Source organism: Micromys minutus (assembly GCF_963924665.1).
Source record: "Micromys minutus genome assembly, chromosome: 8".
Lineage (NCBI taxonomy): Eukaryota > Metazoa > Chordata > Mammalia > Rodentia > Muridae > Micromys > Micromys minutus.
In genome coordinates, this window is record NC_137977.1 from 11,400,603 (window position 1) to 11,413,386 (window position 12,784).

At 41.0% G+C, this 12,784-nt stretch overlaps 1 protein-coding gene across 15 annotated transcripts in view; it reads left to right on the top strand.

Annotated features, from left to right (window-relative positions):
- The first annotated feature begins 8,340 nt into the window (after positions 1-8,340).
- DTNA (dystrobrevin alpha) overlaps positions 8,341-12,784 on the top strand; it is a 230,065-nt gene continuing 225,621 nt past the window's right edge. For 4 of the 15 annotated variants that reach the window (XM_080919884.1, XM_080919894.1, XM_080919898.1 and 1 more), the window contains exon 1: positions 8,342-8,752. The gene's annotated coding sequence lies outside the window, so the exon portion shown is untranslated. Of the gene's footprint in view, positions 8,753-12,784 lie in introns of all 15 variants that reach the window. The other 11 variants (XM_080919887.1, XM_080919889.1, XM_080919888.1 and 8 more) reach the window with 5 other exon arrangements.

Sequence of the window (12,784 nt, forward strand, 5' to 3'; positions counted from 1 at the left end):
CGAGGGAATGGGAACAAGCGTTGCAACGTCAACTCAAAGCTTTTGGTTTCGGAAGAAAGGAACAGAGGATGTGAGTTGTAATTTATTCTAAAAGTAACTAAAATTTCCCAGAACTGGAACACAAATTATTTGAGTCTCCAACACTCTAAATGGGGAACAAAAATGAGTGTTACACCAAGGCATACCATGAGCTTTTTCTTGTTGCACAACAGAGAGATGAAGGACACCAAATGGGTTGGAGATGAAAAGCCAATAAAACTAATCAAGTCAGTGAAAAAAAATTCCCTAAAATGGTTGAGAGAGGGGCTGTTTAAACATCATAAAACTTAGTGACTATGTAGTGCTTGTGAGGTACAACATGTCATCTCAATCATGAACATGATATAAAATGTATAATTTACCTCATGCCAGCAAACATGTGTCATTTCATGTTGGAAACATTCACAATCCGAGCTACTAGCTCTTTGAAATGTTCAAGTAATTGAGGTTATCCTACTGTATTTAAAAATTATGCATTCCGGAAAGTAAACCAATAATGTGGAGAAAAGGTTTGAAAATAATTTCAACATCCAAGCTCTCTAAGAGCTGGTCTCATCCATGAGCATCTGCTGAAGGAGCTGCGTCTTGTCATTGTTAAACAATTCCTTTAAACAAGGACTCCTAGGCCAAGTAAGCAGCAAGTTTGAAACATGCTCAAAGCCTGTGCTCCTCTGGCTAAACCTGCTCCCAAATGAGCAGCTAGATGTTGGGACAATGCATCTGATTTGCCTACCAACTGTCTTTCTATTTGATCACAGGAAACAGAATTGTCCTATTTCTACTCTGGGTGTCTTTAAACACTCAGATTAGAACCAGCTATTCAGTTGGGGTATAAATGTAAACTGGATACTTGACCTTGAATATGTATGCAGGCTTAGAAAGATGGCATTACATGTTTTAATGCTAACACTGAAAACAAAAATTTTACCCTTGGGTTATAAGAAGCACTGGATATGGTATGTGCCGGCAGAGTTTTAATATATGGCATATAGAAAGTATCTTTCTATGGTCAGCATGAGGTCAGACATTTTGGTTTCACTTAGAGGTGGATAAAATGGCCGTACTCCAGCTAGAGTTGACTTTGAACCAGAAAAGGAAAAAAAATGCAGTTCTAGTCAGTGGACAAATACAATCATTACAACCTGTAAAGCATTACATTAATCTTACATGTTGTAAAGATTTTAATTTTTCTATTTATTTATGTGTTTATGGGCATGTAACTGTATTGCCCACAGAAACCAGAAGAGGGCAGAGTCCTCTGGATCTGGAGTTACTTGGTCATGAGCTGCTTGTCATTGGAGTTTGGGACAGAACTCAGATCCTGGGGCGTCCTTTGTGTGTTCTTAACCACTGAGCCACCTTGCCAGCCTCTAGAAAACATGAGTTCATTTGTACATGTAGTCTTTTCATGACTGGAGTTACTTTCAAATGATGGGCACCTGCAGAGGATCTACTTCTAATTATGTCCAATAATGTCTGCATAATATTTTTATACCTTAGTGTGTAATAGAATATTCTTGATATTAGTAGAGGCGTGGTTACTAAAGTCGAACAAATGAGTACACTGTCATCTCGTGAAGGTGATGTTCTTTCTTGGTAAATTACCAATTTATAGGACACTATTATTATTTACAAGCCTTATGCTCTATGCTAGATCTTTAAACTTACTCATACTACGTAACATATGCCTTTTTACCAACATTTTCACATCCCTACCCTACTCTTTCTCTACCCCTGTGACCACCATTTTATTTCTTATAGTTTGTGTTTGATGTTCATGTGTTTTCTTAGATTTCTTATTTTGGTAAGAATTTACCATCTTTTTCTAGTCGGCTCATTTTCATAACCTACAATCTTCTAGATTCTTGGTGCCACAGATGGCAGGTTCTCCCCTTCTTAGCTATAAGAGCTTACATGCAAGTATATATGCTAAAATGCCTTTCTTAAATCCTCTGCTAATTCACACATCAGTGGTTTTCCACATCGTAGTTTACTCGGAGTCAAGCCAATGATGAACATGCAGTTACCTTTCTAGGTTCATGATTCTATTTTCTTTGGGTATCTACCCACAAAGATGTTGCAAGGCATAATGGCATTTGTCTGGTCTTGAATAAGAATATGTATGCATTCCAATACAATGAATGTTGTCTCATTAGAGCTTCTCTTTTCTAATGTTGGTTATGTATGGTTTTCCTATTGTGGCTACTTGGATTACTTCTCTTCCTTTCTTTTGTCATTTATTTATCTATCTATCTATCTATTTATTTATTTATTTATTTATTTATTTATTTATGTGCACTACATGGTTGGACAGTGGTTGGGTAGAAAGACATTTCTTTTTTATTAGATTTCTTTTTACTTATATTCCAAATGTTATCCTTTTCCCCATTATCCCCTCTGGAATCCCCCTATCCCACTTCCCCTGTAAGAGTGTTTCCCCACCCGTCCATTCAGTCCCATCTCCTGGCCCTGGCATTTTCCTACACCAGGATGCTGAGCCTTCACAGGGCCAAGGACCTCCTCTCATTGATACCTGATAAGGCCATCCTCTGCTACATATGCTGCTGGAGCCATTGGTCCCCTCATGTGTACCCGTTTGCTGGTGGTTTAGTATCTGGGAGCTCTGGGGGGGGGGGGTTGGTTTTCTGGTTGGTTGATATTGTTGCTTTTTTCTGTGGGGTTGAAAACCCCTTCAGCTCCTTAAGTTTTTTTTTTTCTAACTCCTCCACTGGGAACCCCATTCTCAGTTCAATGGTTGGTTGAGAGCATAAGACTCTGTATTTCTCAGGCTCTGGCAGGGCCTTTCAGGAGACAGCTATATCAGGCACCTGTCAGCATGCACTTCTTGGCATCTACTATATTGTCTGGTTTTGTTGACTGTATATGGGATGGGTCCCAGGTGGGGCAGTCTCTGGATGGCCTTCCTACAGTCTCTGCTCCAAACAGTGTCTCAGTATTTCCTCTAGTGAATATTTTGTTCCCCCTTTTAAGAAAAACTGAAGTATCCACTTTTTGGTTTTGCAACTTCTTGATCTTCATGTGGTCTGTGAATTGTTTCTTGGGTAATCTGAGTTTGGGGCTAATATCCACTTATCAGTGAATGCATATCATGAGTATAGTTTTATGGTTGGGTTACCTCACTCAGGATGATACTTTGTAGTTCCATCCATTTGCCTAAAAATTTCATAAAGTCATTGTTTTTCATAGCTGGGTAGTACCCCATTGCGTAAATGTACCATATTTTCTGTATCCATTCCTCTCTTAAAGGACATCTGGATTCTTTCCAGCTTCTGGCTATTACAAACAAGGCTTCTATGTACATAGTAGAACATGTGTCCTTGTTAGATGTTGGAGCTTCTTTTCGGTATGTGCCTAGGAGTGGAATAGCTGAGTCCTCAGATAGTACTATGTCCAATTTTCTGAGGAATCACCAGACTGATTTCCACAGTGGTTGTACTAACTTACAATCCCACCAATAATGGAGGAGTGTTCGTCTTTCTCTACATCCTCTCCAGCATCTGCTGTGACCTGATTTTTTGATCTTAGCCATTTTGACTGGTGTAAAATGGAATCTCAGGGTTGTTTTGATTTACATTTCCCTGATGACTAAGGGTGTTAAACATTTCCTTCAGTGCTTCTCAGCCATTCGATATCCCTCAGATGAGAATTCTTTGTCTAGCTCTGTCCCCCATTTTTACTAAGGTTATTTGATTCTCTGGAGTCTAACTTCTTGAATTCTTTGTGTATATTGGATATTAGCCCTTTATCAAATGTAAAATTGATAAAAATCTTTTCCCAATCTGTTGGTTGCCATTTTGTCCTATTGACAATGTCCTTTTCCTCACAGAAGGTTTGCAATCTCATGAGGTCCCATTTGTTGATTCTTGATTTTAGAGCATTAGCCATTGGTGTTCTGTTCAGGAAAATTTCCCCCTGTGCCTATGTGTTTGAGGTTCTTTTTTGTTTTATATTAGTTTCAGTATATCTGGTTTTATGTGGAGGACCTTGATTCACTTAAACTTGAGCTTTGTAAAAGGTGATAAAAATAGATCAATTTGCATTCTTCTATGTGCTGACCTCCAGTTGAAACAGCACCATTGGTGTAAATGCTGTCTTTTTTTCATTGGATGGCTTTAGCTCCTTTGTCAAAGATCAGGTGACCATATGTGTGAGGGTTCATTTCTGGGTCTTCAATTCTATCCCATTGATCTACCACTCTGTCTCTCTACCAGTACCATACAGTTTTTATTATGATTGCTCTCTAATAACATTGAGGTTGGGGATTATGATTTTCCCCAGTAGTTCTTTTATTGTTGAGAATAGTTTTTGCTATCCTGGGATTTTTGTTATTCCAAATGAATTTTCAAATTGGTCTTTCCAACTCTATAAAGAATTGAGTTGGAATTTTGATGAGAATTGCATTGAATCTGTAGATTGCTTTTGGCAAGATGGCCATTTTTACTATATTAACCCTGTCAATCCATGAGTGTGAGAGATCTTTCCATCTTCTGAGATCTTCTTAGGGAGAAAACTCCTATTCTTGCATTATTACTATGTGCCTTTAAAATGTTAAAAAGTTAGGATTTTCATAATAACATATAACATTTGTATCAACTTATAGCTTCAATTTTTCAAAAATCAAAATGTGTGACTCTTGAAATAAATTTAAATTATGTTAGCACAATAAATATAAATAAATAAATAAATAAATAAATAAATAAATAAAATGCAGCAATAATTAAGCCAATTAAGTCAGGTGTGGTGGCACTTGTGAGAGAGAAGCAGGAAAATTTCTGTAAATTTGATGCCAGCCTAGTATACATAGCAAGTTCCAGGCTAACCTGTCCTTTAAAAAGGAGATCCACTATAATGTTATCACCTCTAAGTATCACCTCCATTCATCTCTTAAGGGATCAGGAAAAGCAAATATTGGCCATGTCCATTTTCTTTTGAGTAACCCAGATTTGGATATATACAGACACATCACAGGCCAGTGAAGCCCTAAGCCTAAGCCATTATCCTCCACTATAAGGTAGCCATGAGTGCTACTTCTCTCAAAACTATATTGCAGCATTCTATTCTGCAGTGTAGAAGAAAGATTAACTGTTTGTTTATGATAAGTCGGAGGTATTTGATTTGCCAGTTATGTGCCTGGAGTTCTTTGGAAGCAAGCCCTGGCAGCTATTTTTCTAATCAATTCCAAGTCTCATGTTAGTACGTACAAAAGAGCAAGACAACATTTACTCATGATAAAGACCCAGTTCCAGCCATTATAAATCTTATCAATTGCCCTGTGAAGGTTAGTGGAGAAAAGAAAATCATTCTATTCTATTCACTTAACCTTGGGGCTTAACTAAGACTTGGATGACTCTGTCTGGGACTTCTAGGATCTGTGGAGAGCAAACTATAAGTCTGGATAAAGTTGGGAACTTTAATTTTTTTCTTTTTTATCATAATTCATCCTATGAAGGAGCACTATTTTCTGAATAATAACCAGAAAAATTTCCATTAGAAACAATGACTTGTAAATGACTAGTGTCATTATACAAGGTCTGCACAATACATGGTAAATACAAACTTTGTACAACTTCAGTTCATTGCTCAGAACCAGGGATGTTTTTCTTAGAATTATTTAGAATAATATAGGAGGTAAAGAGATGCTTAGACATTAAGAGCACTCACCGCTTCTACAGTGGACCTAGATTCAGTTTCCAGCACAGGCATGTGACAGATTATAACCATCCAGTTTCAGGGGATCCAATAACTTCTGGCCTCCAAAGATATCAAATAAACACAGGGCACACTCACATACATGTGCAAAAACTCATACACATAAACGTAAAATGAGGTTTTTAAAAAAATTTTAAATTTTAAGAAAAATGCCAGTAAATTTATCTACCAAGAGGACCAGTATGTACCCATTTCCCCACAGGCGAGCATACAGATGTTACACAGGACATGTTTCGGTTTTAATAGGCATCTCCTCAGCATCAGTTTCACACTCATGTGAATCTAAAGACACAGCAGAGATCAGCATTGTGCTGTCCACGAACCAGGGCTGGCTTTAACCCCAGACATCTTAACTCATGATGCTTTGTGTAAAAGAAAGAGTCTGGGGCAGAGTTGGCTGTTCTTCCTGCCAGGGAGCTCTTTCCTTCTCTTTATGCGTGAACCACTTTATGAATTTAATAAATGTGAGCACACCATGGACACTCAGGGAATGTTTCTCGAAGCAGAAATATGCTGTGTGAGAGTATATCTTTCCAACTATGGGACCAGGATGGAAAACTGTCGATGCTCCTGTTTTGCCTATACTTTTCGTAATTAAATTTGAGGCTAAAGAATAACATGTTTGTTTCTCCTTTCTTCTCCCTTGGAAACTGTTTACTTAGGCATCTATGAATGGAGTTAGGTGAAAGAGCAAGTAGTTGGTGGCCACCAGCACATATAGGCATCAAAATTCAAGTGAAATAAATTCATAGTAACTAGTCGAGTGGGTTTTACTTTGTAATTTCTTAAAGAGATGCTGGTCTAGCTGTGGAAGAAGACCAGAACAAGAAAAATATTAAAGCTGGTGAAATTAGTTGGTTGAGTTAGAATGTTGTCACTTAGGATCAAGCATTTGCCATTGGATATGCTCTGAGATATCCCTGAGTCACCAGGAAGCAGCTGCAGCCACACCACCACTGTGATCCCAGCCAGATGACAGTTGTTGAGACCTGGCATTGATTCATGCCGTGACTCACGCAGCCACCAAAGCTATAATGCCTTCACCAGGCCTTTGAAGGCCTTTGAAGAGGCTGCATGGTCCTTCAAGTTGCATGTAGTACATACACTACTCTGAACTAAAGGAAGCCTGCTTTCAGTAACAGATAATACTTGGAACCCAGTGACCAATAAGTGAATGTTAATTAAGCACACGTTCTGTATGGTGTTAGAAAGACTTGCCCATGCTGGCTAACTTGTCCTTATTGGGCTCTGTTTGATAAGTGGTCTTTGCTCCTTACCTTTTCTTTTAACCCAGTGGGTCGATGAGTTGTTTTGTTTGGTTGGAATTTCGGTTTTTTTTTTTTTTTTTTTCTTTTGTTGTGGTTGTTGCTGCTGCTGCTGCTAACCAACTTGACACCCAGAAAAAGAAATGTCAGTTGGGGAATTTTCACCATTGGCTTGTGGGCAAATCTGTGGGGCATTTTCTTGACTAAGGATTGATGTGGAAGGACCTAACTCTTGCAGGCAGTACCCTTCCAGGGCAGATAGCACTGGATTAAATAAGACAGCAGGCTGAGCAAGGAACAGGGGAGCAAGCAGGTAAGCAGCACCCCTCCACAGCTCTACCTCCAGGTTTCTGCTTCAGTTCCTACATTGACTTCTCTCAGAGACAGACGGGGACTGGCACATGTGAGTCGAATAAACCTTTTTCTCACCAGATGGGTTTGAACCGTTGTGCTTATCATAGCAAGTAAACACACACACACACACACACACACACACACACACACACATACACACACACACACACACATACACACACACACACATACACACACACACACATACACACACATACACACACACACATACACACACACACACACATACACACACACACACACACACACACACACACACACACACACACACTGTCTCTCCCAGAGTATGCTAAAGTGCTCTAAGACAACCCTGAGAAAAGAAGGCTTCCTGGGAAAAACAAGTGTTTCTCCTCTGTTCTCCCTTTGCAGAGCTTGGAGTATAAAGCAAAAGCCAAAGAGTCAGTTCTTCCACAATTCCTATAAGCATTTATTTTCATTCTTGGGATCCACCCACTGGCCCCGCGTCCTTAGGATACCTTGAAGTGACATTTGTCGTTCTTTTCATTTTCTAATGAGTCCCCAAACAAGGTTTATTCCACACAGAATAACAGTTCTGCTAGCTTGTTCTTTCTCTGTAGCCCTAGTCATTCTAAGGAGGTAGAGAAAGAAAACAAACAAACAAACCAAGCGTGAGTTTCAACCAAACTGTCTTTAATTTTTTGAGCATGGCCTTTGGAGTTCCTTAAACTGAAATAAGAATCCAGGAAAGTTGGTTGTGTGTGTTGTATATCCCTGGGAAGCCATTTGCCAAGCTCTGGCTGCCTGGCTCTCTGCCTCCAGGAATGCCAATCAGAGGACATTCTTTTTCAGGCAGCCAAGTTTGGAAGTCAGTTGGTTTCTGGCCCTGAGGTGGGGGTGGGGTGACGGCAGGGGAAACCAGCGAGTCCTCAGCTGATCTCCAGCTTGCAAAGGTTTCTGTACTAGCCTTCAATGAACCAGTTCGTTCGTTTTACCCATGAGGAGACAGGTAAAAAGGACAGCTGAGTAAACCAGCTGTAGAAGAAATGAGCGGAAAGCTCCCTGGGAGGGAGGGGCTGAGAGAGACCTTTGAAAGCCTGCCATTGGTGAGTTTACCAAAGGCATCTGCCAGTGGGACTTCAGTGGAATGTGAAACCAAATCATTTTCAAGTTAAAGATAGACACAGTGGACAGTGGATGCCAGAAACTGGAACCGGGTTTTTAAACTCCTGTCTCTCCCTAGAATTTCAGAGTTCGTTATGATCTCAAGGGTAATTAGCAATTTGACTAAATCCGTTCTCCCATGATCGTGCTAGCAATCACTGTGTGCTCTAGATGAACGGGCACTGAAAGGGTTGAAGACGGGATGCTGTACCTGACCTAGGGTAAGTAAGAGCACCAGGACTTGGAGGTGCATCTCTGGGGAGATGGATGTTGACTTTTGCTTTATAGTTGGTATGAATGAAAGATCGGGGAGATTTCGTTGTGTCTTGATGAAGCTACTTTCCTTTCTGGAAGTTGGTGGCCTTGGACATTCTGAGTAGCAGAAGGAAGCCCAGTACTTGTGTGGGGCTGTTTTCAAGTTTGCATTTCAGAGTTGTAACTTCAATGAAGCCTGTAGGCTTGTTCTTTCCCATTAACCCCCAAGAACCTAAGGCTTATGGCGGAGTTAAGAATTATGTGGGGAATACTCTGTAAGATGGAGCACAGCCTCCTTGGGATGGCACTGTATTCAAATGACGAAGACAAGATATTTCAAAGAAGAAAAAAAGGTGCTCTTTCTCGTGATGCTCTAAGACCCTCAGAAAGCACCCCATTTTTGAAGAGGTGACAGAGAAAACACAGGCAGCCTCTATCGAAGAAAACAGTGTATTAATAGCAGTTGTTTGGGGGCATTACCTCATTAATTCTAAGCAGTTCCTCTCAAAAAGAGCTGGTATCTGCTAAGTGAATGGGGGTGTTCTGATTATAAAGAACTCTGGAGTAGAGGAGGGAGGGAAATAGTCATCGAATTTACAATTGCCATGCTGTGTTTTGGCTATTTAAATGTTCCATCACAAGAAGGGCCAAATTCAGTTCCTCAGGCTTTGCCCATGTATAGGTTTTGTTTCTTGTTTGGTCAAGCGACCTCTCCCTCTCCCCTTAGCGACAGCGTTTCCAAACTCACACAGCATTCCTTCTGAATAAATATTGTCCATAATAGTCACAGAGTACATGGTGTGAATTGGATATTCTCCTTTATATGGGGAAAATAAGCATGCTGACGCTCTCCTGACAGAATGTGGGGCTGAAAAGCGGCTCTGTGTAACCAGCCTGGGTTTGCTCTGCCAAATAGGCCAGACTGAAGTACATGCAACAGTGAATGGTTGACTGTGGCTCCATCACACAACTTTGACAATTAGAGGTGATGTGGTATGAACGCATGTGGCTCTTCTAAGCCACAAACGTAGGCATCGTGAGGACAGAGTTGAGCCAAGAAGCAAGAACAAACAAAATGTGAAATTAGCAGATCTCCGAAGTGGTCTGTGCAATCTTGTGTGTCCAGTTTCCCCTTCTAGCTCCTCTCTCCTTCAAGGTCCCTAAGAAATGATGAGTGCCCAAGACCTGTCCACGAGGAAGAACCTGTCCAGAGTGTTTTTAAGTCGTCCTCTATGGACTGGAACTTTATGTATTTTCTTAGAAATATTTATCCTTAGAAAAGCTCAGGCAGTTTGTTAAATTGTAGAAGTGTTTAGTGATCCTTAGCATTAACCCATTACATTGCACAAATTGCAAGTTATCCTCCATTCCCTATAAGCAGACAGTAACTTAGCAAATTCTTCTTAGTCATTCCAAGTGGCTGGTAATAGTGTGTGGGTGACTGTGTCCAGAAGAGTTGGCATCAAGAATGAGACTGGCATAAATTTGTGACTGTACAAAGCCAAACGCAGTTCATGAAGAGATATGTATGCACGAGCCTGTCATGTAAATACCTGGTTCAGGTATGCCGCTATTTAATTCTTGCTAGATTAAGATTTGGTTTTTGGTTCTCAGTGTGTGAAAAGAAGAACTTCAAGGTCCAAACGTCTAACATGTAAGAATTTTTAACAATGTGTCCAATACTAATGGGGGAATTAAATGTGGGTCCCCACTGTTGGGTCACTAGAGTTTCTAGTTCCATAATGAGGTAGAAAGCTTGGCGTGTACTCCTTGGGACATGGTGAAGGTTTTGCATTATGAGATGTGTCTGCTGATTATAGCTCACATGTTACTGGTATGTCTCCGTTATTACTGCCCATCGCCTCTCCACCCTCAGTGTCTTGTCTCCTGAACACATGACATAACTTTGCTTTATGTTGAAATGTATCTTGAAAATCATTCATAGAGCCCGTTGGCACCAAACTATACTTCCAGCATTTTGTAGTCAGAGTTAGCAGGCTCACTGCAAGTTCATATAGCTCACCTTACTTATGTTTCAAAATGAATAAATGGATGGGTGGTAGAAACCACTTGTAGGGGTAATCAGAGACCTAGTTGGAATAATGGTTTCCTGCAGAGAAAGTAGCAGGTGGCAGACTGGAAATACCTTCAGCAAAGTGCAGGGGCCTTGAGCTCTCTCTGTGGCAGGAGCCCACTTGGAGGCCTTATGAGCAAAGGTTCATTCAAGTTCACTCTGTCTCAGTTGAAGATAAGGTCTTTCCAGATCCCAGCATATACTTGGCCAAAGACTTTGACATATAAATGAAGTCAGTCAGACCACCAGAGGAAACTGTTTGCCAGCTGTTTGCCTGGACAGTCATATGCCAAGGGGCATACCTTTGAGCTTTGAAGTTGAACTTATCTTTTTACTTTCTAATTTGTACATTTTTTATTTATTATTCTTATTATGTATATGCATGAATGATGGGGTGCACACATGCCATGCACCTGTGTGGAGGTCAGAGATCTCCTTCCATCTTGACGTGGGTCGCAGGAGTCAAATTCAGGTTGTCGGGCTCACATGACATGTGATTTTATCCATTGTGTCATCTCGACGGCACCTGGATTTCTACGTTTTCATTTGCTAAGCTCTCCACCCTCTTTTGCATTTCTGGCACTTTTACTTTCTTGCCTAGAGCTCTGGGTCCAAGTATCTATGCCATGACCACTACCAAAGGTGACTGTTCATTCTGCTGAACTGGAGAAGGAATAGCTACCATTCCTTAGAACAGATCTTCATCCCGCACAGCCAGCACTGCGTGCTGTGGCCATTGATGATTTGGGGTGATTTTTCTGATTTATCTGTCCTTTATGGTCCAGTTGTGTTCCCAGTGGTTTAAGATGTCTTGGAGAAAACTACATATGTTCATCCATGCCCTCCAGGTTCTTATGCTCTGTGTACAATACCAAACAATCCTTTCGCTTGTCTCTCACGGGCCACTTTCCTTGATAATCTCTTTTATCTCCAACCCACCTACTCCAGTCACCTAGGCTGTTCAGAAAACTTGACTCCTCCGGCTTTCTCCGAGCCTGTACTTGGTAGTACCACATCTTTTTAGTTTATTGTAGGTTAAGCCCATCTACCCTCTGCTTCCTCTGTGTTTGCTTTGCTTTGGATCTTCATTGTCTTAGTTGTTTTAGTCTTACAGTTATTATTCTGTCTCTAGTCCCCTCCCCCCACCACCAATGGACATGTTTCATGCTGGGCAAATACTCCTGTGTTCTAAGAACCATGGCTGCTAAGGATCAGGGAGCTCCCGAAGCCTTCAAAATAAGACTGTGTCACCTCTGCTACAGCCTACAAGGCCTGTCACAGCTTGTCATCCTTTCTCACACCTGTCTGCTCCTTAGCTGGTCATCACCAGCACTTAAGGAAAACATTACCACAGCCTCCGGGATCAGCCATATGCTAGGGCACAGTGTGAGAGTACACACAGGGTTTTCTTTTCCCAGACTGCTTGCTGCTCTTCAGCGTTCACTTCATGTGTCTCTCACCATGCCTTCCTCACCTTTAGAGGTCACCGGAAGTTCCCAACATCTCTAATAGCACGGACTTCACCTTACTGCTCACAGCACTGGTTTCTGCACTACAGCTACAAAGCTCTATGCTACACTCTACACTCCGCTGCAGCTCTAAGGAATGACTGATCACCTGTTTTCAAGGCTGTTGGTCTCGAATGATCCCCCTCCCCCTTTTTAAATTTACTCATATTCACTCTATACGTTGTGGCCTAGCATAGTTATCACTAACAGTGCTAAATGCCAAGTAGAACCAGGGAATGTTTGCTTGTCTGATGGGAACCATTCTTCTCACAGAGTGGGATTAATGTTCATTTTACTGCCAAGTAAGGCCAGCTGATAGCTGGGCACATGTTAGGGGTAAAGTGGGATGAGTCAGCTGCACATTGTCAGAGAGGTTTGGGTCAAAGGACAGTCACAGCATGTGGAAGCTAATAGGT